The 11,814-nt window shown below is 48.8% G+C and overlaps 1 pseudogene; it reads left to right on the top strand.

The window, feature by feature from the left end:
* The first annotated feature begins 1,286 nt into the window (after positions 1-1,286).
* Positions 1,287-10,648, top strand: LOC119271736 (annotated as a pseudogene).
* Positions 10,649-11,814: the final 1,166 nt, after the last annotated feature.

Genomic DNA, 11,814 nt, shown 5'->3' with positions numbered 1-11,814 from the left:
GCACCAGCCCACCTGGGGCTGGTCCCCTCCCACACTTGGCCCATGCAGCCCTCCGGGGCTGGTGGCCCCACTTGGTGGACCCCCGGACCCCTCCGGTGGTCCCGGTACACTACCGGTAAAACCCGAAACTTTTTCGGTGACCAAAATAGGACTTCCCATATATAAATCTTTACCTCCGGACCATTCTGGAACTCCTCGTGACGTCCGGGATCTCATCCGGGACTCCGAACAACATTCGGTAACCACCTACAAACTTCCTTTATAACCCTAGCGTCATCGAACCTTAAGTGTGTAGACCCTACGGGTTCGGGAACCATGCAGACATGACCGGGACATTCTCCGGTCAATAACCAACAGCGGGATCTGGATAACCATGTTGGTTCCCACATGTTCCACGATGATCTCATCGGATGAACCATGATGTCGAGGATTCGATCAATCCCGTATTCAATTCCCTTTGTCTAGCGGTATTGTACTTGCTCGAGATTCGATCGTCGGTATCCCGATACCTTGTTCAATCTCATTACTGGCAAGTCTCTTTACTCGTTCCGTAACACATCATCCCGTGATCAACTCCTTGGTCACTTTGTGCACATTATGATGATGTCCTACCGAGTGGGCCCAGAGATACCTCTCCGTTTACACGGAGTGACAAATCCCAGTCTTGATTCGTGCCAACCCAACAGACACTTTCGGAGATACCTGTAGTGTACCTTTATAGCCACCCAGTTACGTTGTGACGTTTGGCACACCCAAAGTATTCCTACGGTATCCGGGAGTTGCACAATCTCATGGTCTAAGGAAATGATACTTGACATTAGAAAAGCTTTAGCATACGAACTACACGATCTTTGTGCTAGGCTTAGGATTGGGTCTTGTCCATCACATCATTCTCCTAATGATGTGATCCCGTTATCAACGACATCCAATGTCCATGGTCAGGAAACCGTAACCATCTATTGATCAACAAGCTAGTCAACTAGAGGCTTACTAGGGACATGGTGTTGTCTATGTATCCACACATGTATCTGAGTTTCCTATCAATACAATTCTAGCATAGATAATAAACGATTATCATGAACAAGGAAATATAATAATAACTAATTTATTATTGCCTCTAGGGCATATTTCCAACAGAGAGTACGTGCCGGTCACCGGAGACAACACTCGCGTGATCCCGTCGCCACCGCCGGAGATGACCGTACCAGAACGGAAAACTGCACCGACATGTCAGAGTTTGTCTACGCCAAGCTTTTCATTTTCAGGTGTCATGTTCTTGGCCCGAGATGACTCGGGAGCTGCCGGAGCTCGCCAACGACATAGCCCAACCGCTAGCCCCGATGCTCTACCATGGCGTTCCGATCGCGGTGCACAGGTTTGGTGTCTTGCTTCACGGATGAGACGGCGAGACGGAACCGGAGCTCACGATGATGCAGCCCAAAACCGTTCCTTCCTCCGAGAGGCACACCCATCGCGACAGACAGGTCGCGGCGTACAGGTCTCCGGTGTCCAGGTCCATGGCGTCCCAATCGCGGTGAACGGATCTAGCATTTTGCTTCCCGGAGAAGACGACGCAGCCCGAGACTCGCCTTTCCCTTCATGGTGTACAGATTCTCGACGGAACCCGTGACTGGAACGACTCGGCCCACGACTGGCTCCTCCTTCATGAGGAGCACGTCCCCGACAGATAGGTCAATGACGAACAGATCACAAGCGTACAGGTTTTGCACCACGTTCTTGGAGGAGACGGCGGGGTGGAGCCAGAGCTCGGTGAAGACGCGGCCCCGGACTCGGTTCCCCCTTTATGGCGTAAAGATCTTTGGTCGAACCGAAGATTGCAGCGACGCTGTACAAGACCGGTCCCTGCTTCGAGAGGTGCACCTACCGTGGCGAACCGGTCCTTGGCGTACAGGTCCATGACGTCGCTGGCGTACAGGTCACCCTTTGGCGTAGCACCAGCCCAAGGCAACGCGGCCTCTATAACGCCACCTTCCACGGCCTCGTGAGGCGGCACTTTTGCCTTGGCGGACCGCCGAATACTTGGCGTCTAGCTGAGATGAGGTGCCAACCACCACGGCCACGCCAATGTGAGCGCGCGTCAGTTTTTACGTTGACGCCGGTCTCTGCAAACTATTACTCCTGCAAGGCGTAGCCCCTTGAACACCCTGATGAAGTAATTGGTCATCGAGAAGTCTAAGCCAAGCGCGGCCCATGCTACCCCAACACCAACTACTCCAACGCCGCCAAGACCGACGAGGCACGGTGGCGAGAGCGGGCGCGGCCACCGCTAAGGCCACGCTACATGCGGCGCGTGTACCGGTGAGGACACAGGCTCTGCCGTCGCCCATACACACACCATCATCATGCATGGAGAACGCGAAGCGAAGATGACGAAGACGACCACATGGCTTAATCGGAGGTATCCCGCGGAGCAACCCGCAGGAGTAATTAATCGGGAGCCTTCCGAGGCCCCGGGAACCAGGAGACCGCAATCGCCACAGTTAGGCTGGCCGCGCTAGTAGGCCACGGAGCGCACTTTTTGTTTACGGGATCTTGTACTGTTGTTTCTCCAATGAGATTAATGACATACTCCTTTCCCGCATCCTTTTCTTTGTGTACTACGGTACACTGGCACACCCGCATATTTACTTTTCCCTTTCCTGGCGCAAGAGAGAAATACGCTCCCCTTCCCTTCTCGCGGAGTCCAAGATGATTTTTCTCGTGTCAAACACCATTCATACCAAATGATTTGGAATTTCAACTTTAGTTATCCCAAGTGCATGCACCATCAACTTTAGAGCATAATTTTTTCCCTCAAATTTTAGGATCAAAGTACATCACACTTGTAGTTCAAATTTGAGCAAGTTCTGATAATTCATTATAAGTCAACTAAATGGATGGAATATAGCAATAATACTCTGAAATTATTGAAACTTGGTCAGTGGGCATCCAATGTGGCCTACTTTTGATGAACAATGAAAATGGCCAATTTTGAAACTTATTTGAGGCACTTCCTTCACAAAAAAAGTCATTTGTGGGACTTGAAAAGTGGAAAATTATTATTTTTATTAGAAAAATAACTCATAATTCCAATGGCAAGATTGTTCACAATGGTAATGGCATAGTTGTGCCAAATTTGGGCATGTTATCATGGACTATGCCATGGATGTGGCCATGGCCATGGGCATATGGCTTGAAATCGATGCAAGTACATACTAGATAGGTCATTTTGTGAATGTTTTTTTCAAACTTGTTGTATTGTAATTTTATGATTTTTCCCACAAACTAGTGCACATAAGATGACTCAATGCAAAGGCAATTTAATTTTTGAGGCATTTTTTGTTTTTTGTTTTCAAAATGGGGTCAAGCTTGCAATGTTGATCATTCATACCAAATGGTTTGAAATTTCAACTTTGGTTTGTGCCAAGTGCATGCACCACCAACATTTGAGCATAAAATGATTTTTTATTTATTTTCAGACCAAAGTACATCACGCTTGTAGTTCAAATTTGAGCAAGTTCTCATAATTCAGTATGAGTACACTAAATGGATGGAATATAGCAATACTACTCTAAAATTATTGAAACTTGGTAAATGGATATCCAATGTGGCCTACTTTTGATGAAAAATGAAAAGGCCCAATTTTTAAACTTATTTGAGACACTTCATTCACAAAAAAGTGATTTGTGGGACTTGGAAAATGGAAAACTATTTTTATGAGAAAATAATCATAATTTCTATGGCAACACCGCTGGAGACGGATCGAAGAAGACCACGCCGAACTAAGGATGAAAGACGAGAGCCACACAAGTGACCTTGTTATAGTATACGAAGGCTACTTAACTTTTTTTATCAACCAGAGTTTGTTTGATACTCGAACGGATTAATATGGAGGTGTGATAGTAATACAAACAAATAAATAAAGTTTGCAATAAAACTATCAAAGTGGGCTGCTATTTCCCTCTCTCCTTTCAGCCCAACACCCCACCTAAAGCCCCCCCTAAATTCTAGCCCAAATAGCCCAATAACCCCCTGTTCCTATATAAGGCAGGTCACCCCCTTCCATTTGGGGCAAACCCTAGAGAGGAGTGAGATATCCCCCTCAAATTCTGCGCCAGCCGCCACCTTCGCCGTCACCCATCCACACACCACCACTTGTTCGCTCGCGCTGCTGCTAACCTTCTCTTAACTGGTAAGGATGAAATCCCGCTTCTTTCGTTGTCAATCGCCGCCATACATCCTCACTACTCAAATTTTTGGTGTGTTGCAACTGATTAGTTGGGTTGTAATCTGCAGTAAGCAGTGGATCGCCATGGATGGTGATAACCTACCAAGAAGATCAGCTAGGAAGAGGAAGGTACAATACCATGCTGGAATCCCACCGTCGCAAGTGCTTCGATTCACTTTTTAAATCCCTCTTTGATTGATCCACGCATGCTATCTAGTATGTCTTCAAATCTCTCTAGTTTCCACATCCGCTTTAGATGTTACTACTTTTTCATATAGTGTGTGGGTCTATTCTACAAACACCCTTAAGACCTTATTCTATCTAACAAACCGCCTAAGAAAAAAATGCAGCTCACTCAAATCTATACAACGCGTGTTTCAGAATAAGTCAAACGCATCAGCACCTCCAGTGCGCTTGGTCGTTGAATGAAGTTCACATGGTGTCCGACCATGTGAACTGCATCCAAAATTGCAGCGAAAATGGTAAAAAAAATTAGTGTGCAGTTCTCTCTGTTGCAATTTAGTGTGGTTGCCTGTTTGATGCAGTTCACTTCATCGATGGATCCGCAAAAAGTAGTGTCCGCATTTCGGTAAATTCAAAACCACTTAAACCATGATTAATTAGATAAAGTGTTATACATGAAAAAGTTCCGCCTCGTCGATATCTTTCCAACATTATATCATTTGCAATGTTTTGACGAGGGGTTTGAAAAATTTCATGAAAATACGCTTGCTGCCACTCGTCGGGTGGCGCGCCGTTTTTGAAACTGCTCTTAGACTATAAGAAATCTCAAAAAGTGTTCTACATGAAAAAAAATCGCCTAATTCATAGCGTTCTAATGGTATATCGCACGCCTTGTTCTGTCAAACTGTTTAAAAATTGGATTGAAAACAATACCAAAATTGTGTGTAGTTTTTTTTTGGTGTTACAGTTCATTTGCTTTCTGCTGAATGTTTAGAAGTGCTTGCAGAATAATGTATATACCACTGTTTATTGGTTTTCCACGCTTGAGCATTGTCACCAAGGAACATAGCAAATGGGTAGCTTCACATCCCTTTGGTAGCTTGATGGTAACTACTTTTGCACTAAATTCTGCAAACTACTTGTGATACTCTTATTTGTTTGAAACACACTATTTGTTGTTTTATAGTTCATACACCTTGTTTAAGAATAATGTCATGCTGGACTTGTTGTTGGGGAACGTAGTAATTTTCAAAAAAATTCCTACGCACACGCAAGATCATAGACCGAAAACGGAAGCGTTAACACAACGCGGTTGATGTAGTCGTACGTCTTCACGTCCGACCGATCCAAGTGCCGAACGTACGACACCTCCGAGTTCAGCACACGTTCATCTCGATGATGTCCCGCGAACTCCGATCCAGCAGAGCTTCACGGGAGAGTTCCGTCAGCACGACGGCGTGGTGACGGTGATGATGTTGCTACCGACGCAGGGCTTCGCCTAAGCACCGCTACGGTATGACCAAGGTGGAATATGGTGGAGGGGGGCACCGCACACGGCTGGGAGAGATCAACTGATCAACTTGTGTCTTTGGGGTGCCCCCTGCCCCCGTATATAAAGGAGTGGAGGAGGGGGAGGGCCGGCCCTCTCTATGGCGCGACCTAGGGGAGTCCTACTCCCACCGGGAGTAGGATTCCCCCTTTCCTAGTAGAACTAGGAGCCCTTCCAAGTAGTAGGAGTAGGAGGGAAGGAAATGGAAGGGAAAAGGAGAAGGAAGGAAGGGGGCGCCCCCCCTCCCTAGTACAATTCGGACCAGCCCATGGGGAGGGGTGTAGCCACGCTTTGAGGCCTTTCTCTCCTTTCCCGTATGACCCATTAAGGCCCAATATGAATTCCCGTAACTCCTCGGTACTTCCGAAAATATCTGAATCACTCGGAACCTTTCCGATATCCGAATATAGTCGTCCAATATATCAATCTTTACGTCTCGACCATTTTGAGACTCCTCGTCATGTCCCCGATCTCATCCGGGACTCCGAACTCCTTTGGTACATCAAAACACATAAACTCATAATATAACTGTCATCGAACTTTAAGCGTGCGGACCCTATGGGTTCGAGAACTATGTAGACATGACCGAGACACGTCTCCGGTCAATAACCAATAGCGGAACCTGGATGCTCATATTGGCTCCTACATATTCTACGAAGATCTTTATCGGTCAAACCGCATAACAACATACGTTGTTCCCTTTGTCATCGGTATGTTACTTGCCCGAGATTCGATCGTCGGTATCTCAATACCTAGTTCAATCTCGTTACCAGCAAGTCTCTTTACTCGTTCCGTAACCCATCATCCCGCAACTAACTCATTAGTTGCAATGCTTGCAAGGCTTATAGTGATGTGCATTACCGAGTGGGCCCAGAGATACCTCTCCGACAATCGGAGTGACAAATCCTAATCTCGAAATACGCCAACCCAACAAGTACCTTCGGAGACACCTGTAGAGCATCTTTATAATCACCCAGTTACGTTGTGACGTTTGGTAGCACACAAAGTGTTTCTCCGGTAAATGGGAGTTGCATAATCTCATAGTCATAGGAACATGTATAAGTCATGAAGAAAGCAATAGCAATAAACTAAACGATCAAGTGCTATGCTAACGGAATGGGTCAAGTCAATCACATCATTCTCTAGTGATGTGATCACGTTAATCAAATGACAACTCATGTCTGTTAGCCAGTAAACCGTGATGCGTGCGTGTGCGGCCGAGTCGAGTCGTTGGCGAGGGTAGCGGGAGCCGTTGTGATCTGTTGGACGTTGGCCGCGTCATGCGCGTAGGAGCGCGCTGTGCGTGCGGCAGAGCGTGCAGATCGTGAGCGAGCTGGTGAGTGCATGCGTGCGTGGGAGAGTGGCCAAGTGGGCAGCGGAGCTGCGGCGGGAGCGGACGTGGGCGTTGTAGCGTACGCATATAAACCCCGTCCCCTGCGTGTTGTAATCAGAGGCTCGGAACGAGTTCGTGCTCGTGGTAGTGGCGTTCGAGCGTCGGAAACCTCCTGTGTCCACCTGTGTCTTCTTCCTTTCTTCTTCTACCTCAGTCCGCTGCAGAACAAGAGAGCTGCGAGAGGTAGGCGAGAGCTAGGGTAAGACGGCAACAACAATTGGTATCAGAGCCACAGGTTCGGGGGGCGGCCGTGGCGTGTGGCCGCATCCGCGGCGCGCGCGGCGAGCGCGCCAGAGATGGAGGCTGCGGCCGCGGCGAGCGCGGCGGACATGGACGCATCGGCTGCGATGCGCGGCCATGCACGGTGATGCCGTGCGCGCGATGAGCAGCGGCGGTCGCGGAGACGAGGAGGTCGCGGAGGACCTGCATGGTGTCGCAGAGGCCGCGGCGGCTCGGCGCGACGACCGTGGAGGCGCTGCGCTGCGGTTGACGGCGCAGCGGTGCAGGGCAATAAGTGCGGCGGCGAGCCGGGCGCGACCGGTGCGTGTTATGGGTGCGCATCGGACGCGTCGGGACCGCGGGAGTGGACCGCGTCGAGGTGCTGGACATGGTTGCGCAGATCGCGTACGTGCGCGGCGGGAGCGCGGGCCGGGAGCGCGGGGACGGGGGAAGTGCACGCGAAAGGCACGGCGGCACGGTGGCAGGCATGGCAGTAATGTCAGGGCGGTGGCGGCTACAACGACGACGTCGACGGCGCGGCAGATCGCGCGCCACTAGCGTGGCGAAGGCAGCGGAGGACTGACCGCGTCGGGGCGCTAGACTCGGGCCATGGCGACTGCGTGCGTGCGCGTCGTGTACACGAGCTTCGGAGCGCGGGACGTGCGGTGCTGCGCGGTGGAGGCTGTAGCGGCGGCTATGGCGCCAACGTCGACGACGAGCCGACTCTTCAGTAGGTCACTGTTTAGGGGGGAGAATGTTAGCCAGTAAACCGTGATGCGTGCGTGTGTGGCCGAGTCGAGTCGTTGGCGAGGGTAGCGGGAGCCGTTGTGATCTGTTGGACGTTGGCCGCGTCATGCGTGTAGGAGCACGCTGTGCGTGCGGCAGAGCGTGCAGATCGTGAGCGAGCTGGTGAGTGCATGCGTGCGTGGGAGAGTGGCCAAGTGGGCAGCGGAGCTGCGGCGGGAGCGGACGTGGGCGTTGTAGCGTACGCGTATAAACCCCGTCCCCTGCGTGTTGTAATCAGAGGCTCGGAACGAGTTCGTGCTCGTGGTAGTGGCGTTCGAGCGCCGGAAACCTCCTGTGTCCACCTGTGTCTTCTTCTTCCTTTCTTCTTCTACCTCAGTCCGCTGTAGAACAAGAGAGCTGCGAGAGGTAGGCGAGAGCTAGGGCTAGACGGCAACAACAATGTCTATGGCTAGGAAACTTAACCATCTTTGATTCAACGAGCTAGTCAAGTAGAGGCATAGTAGTGACATACTGTTTGTCTATGTATTCACACATGTATTATGTTTCCGGTTAATACAATTCTAGCATGAATAATAAACATTTATCATGATATAAAGAAATAAATAATAACTTTATTATTGCCTCTAGGGCATATTTCCTTCACTTGTAACACCCATTCATCCATTTTATTATTCTAGCATTTGTTTAAAAAAATCTAATGACCAATCAAGTTTATTACCTATGCTGAATTTTATTTTAGCAACCTTTTCAGAAGTAATTTTTTTGAAGTGGCATATTATATATGTTTCAAGAGTACAATTATATAATAACTTTATGCGTGTTCTGTTTAAAATAGGTACGTGGTGTAGATGAGTCTGTTTATGCTCCTGTGCTTAATAGCATGCCAAATGGCAACACTGTTGAAGGTGGAAGCCATGCTGATTCTGATACAAATGCTGATGGTCTGGCCGATCAGTTTGCTATCACCGACACCGATCATAATAACAAGCATCGTCCCGTATCAGCTGAGCATGGCAATGCGACAACAACCCCTAACACAGCAAGCTCGGCCATTGTGCTTGTACCTGTTGTGTTAGATACGTCAGATCAATCAGCAGGTACATAAGCATTTTCTATAGCCAGGTTATTAGAACTTGCATAAACATTTTTACCCCTTAATTGACATGACTTGTCCTGATCGACATTCATCTGAATTACTGTATGTATAAATGCTACAAAGTATAAACTCTGTATTGTATTCTCATGACTTTGTTATTCTTGTACAAATCTCTAACATTCAGACAAAATTCTACCGTGTATTCATGTAATTTTCACAGTTGCAGCGCCCAGTTCCTCGACAGAACGCACAATATCTCCAGCAAGTGGCGAGCAATTGAAGTATTCTGGGCCTTCTTCTATACCGTATACTACACAAGTTCGTCGATGCTTTTCACTTCACTCCCGCGTGACTGTATTCTTTGAATTATGCAGAAGAAATATCTCTACGTCGTTGCGGGTTCCAGCTCATGATCTGATGTGCTTGACTCCATGATTTCTTTGCAGATTACGGATGGGATGCAGGTTACTCCGAACGCCACCGTGGGAAGGAACAGTGGTTCCCTGTCGACGATGGAGAAGGACGATCCGGGTGCCAAGAAGTCTAAGGTGGAGCTGCCCAGCACTGGGCAAGTGAAGCGAGCCGGAGAAGTCACCTTGAAGATGGACATGAGTTTGCTTAATTGCCGCGTCTGCTCCCGCCCCATCAAGCCCCCTGTCTTCCAGGTTAATTTTCTTTCTACAATACTCGATCAATCTCTTGTTCCATTCACCCTGAGGTATGAGGATGTCATGCATTGTCAGCAATCGATACATTTTTGTGTAGTGCAATGCCGGGCATTTAGCTTGCGGCAGATGCCTCGCCGAGCTCCCCGGCGAACAGTGCCAGACGTGCGAGCACGGTGGTGGCTTTAGCCGCTCCCCCACGATAGACGCTGTCGTCTCGTCCTTGACGGTCATGTGCGGCCACGATGGCTGCGGGAGCGACGTCCCCTACAACGAGCTCGACGACCACGAGAGCAAATGCCAGCACGCGCCCTGCTTCTGCATGGAGCCTGGCTGTGGCTTCTTCGGTGCACCGCTGGCACTCCTAAGCCACATGGGTACCCTGCATGAAATGCTAGTGCACAAGGTCCATTATGGCAATGTTCACCAGCTCTTGCTGTCGGAGCGGCAGCCGCGGTGCCTGCTCCATGGGTAAGGGGACGGCAGCGTGTTCCTCCTGGTCATGGGCGCGCTCAGCGTGGCCACCGTCGTGTCTGTGGTGTGCATCAGAGCTGGAGCGTCATCATGGCCGCAGTACGCGGTCGAGCTTCGGGCAAATGGTCCGCTACCACCGAGCAGCATAGAAGGCAGCATTCTGTTGGACATGAAGCCAGTGACGAGCAGCACTAGGCCCGGCGAGGTCGCCGTGGTGCAGCTGCCGTCTTTCTTGGGGGTGCCGCCTACGTATCTGGCTGGTTCTGGGGCATCCAAGGAGGTGTCTCTCGACGTCCGTATTGACAGGATGTGATCCTGATCGTAACATACAGGTGGTCCTATGCTGTCTTCTTAAGCTCAGTTTGAACTGGACCAGTACGTTTTTTTTTGACGTGAGGAGAGGACTAGTACATTGCTGCTAAGGAATGATGGGTCTTGGTTGCAATGCCAATGGCCGTACGCAGCAATTTAAATATGTCGCAGCTAGCTAGCACTCCAAATATGTTTTCTAATTATATTGTGATGTCTAGCTGCTTACAAAAACGTTGTTTCATCTTTTTGTGGTGCTATTAAGAGACATGGATCTTATGATATTCATGCCATCTGCCCTAGTTTATAGGGTGCATGTTTTCTTGAGATATAAATGTGACCAAGATTTAGTCCATTGGTGTGGTTTATGTAATTACAAACTTAATACAAAGTTGAGTCACTTATTTTAGGACGGAGGGAGTACAGAGTTTATCTTCTCCATAGCATGCCATGGCCCATCATCCGCTTCAGTCCACCGATAGGATGAACGCAAGAAAACACAGGGTAGTGTGTGTGTTAACATGGACAGGATTTTGTAACAATCTTTGAGGCTGGTAAATGTGACCTCCCGTTGTACATCCTTGATCATTTGTCGGGTAATTTTGACTACACATCGTATTGTCTACCACCTTGTGGAAGGTCTAGAGGAATCTTATTTTGTATACAGATCACAACCATGGACTTGTTAGCTTTTTCAATTGACGAATTTCGTGTCAAATTTCACCTCCGAAATAGAGCTGACAATTTTACATGTAGCTGCCCAATACAAGGGTAAATCCGCCTTTCTCCCGGAATTGGTGGACCTTGCTAAGGAAAACTAGAAATCCCGTGAACACGACACAATATGCTGATCGACTTCTAGTAATACTTTGTGCAACCATTCCTCTACGTTATGTTTCTCTACATTTTGTCTAGCTTCCCCAACTGTTCCAAACCGGTGATTTTTTTCGTTCAGGTTGCTATTCATTGTATATGTTCAGCTTTCTTCCTTAGTCCATCCGCCGCGAGACTAAGCAGGTTCACTCGAGTCAAGCAACGGGATAATCATTTATAGGTTTGTCGTTGCAACTTCACAGCTCGAAGCGTGGTACCAGAGACAGCTAGTGCCACCGTTTGGTAGTCCTTGCTCTCCCCTCTCGCCGTAGACGAGAAAACCCCAATGGAGTCGAA

This window comes from Triticum dicoccoides, chromosome 3A, assembly GCF_002162155.2.
Source record: "Triticum dicoccoides isolate Atlit2015 ecotype Zavitan chromosome 3A, WEW_v2.0, whole genome shotgun sequence".
Lineage (NCBI taxonomy): Eukaryota > Viridiplantae > Streptophyta > Magnoliopsida > Poales > Poaceae > Triticum > Triticum dicoccoides.
The sequence above is the reverse complement of the archived record's forward strand: the minus strand, read 5'-3'. Positions and strand labels throughout refer to the sequence as shown.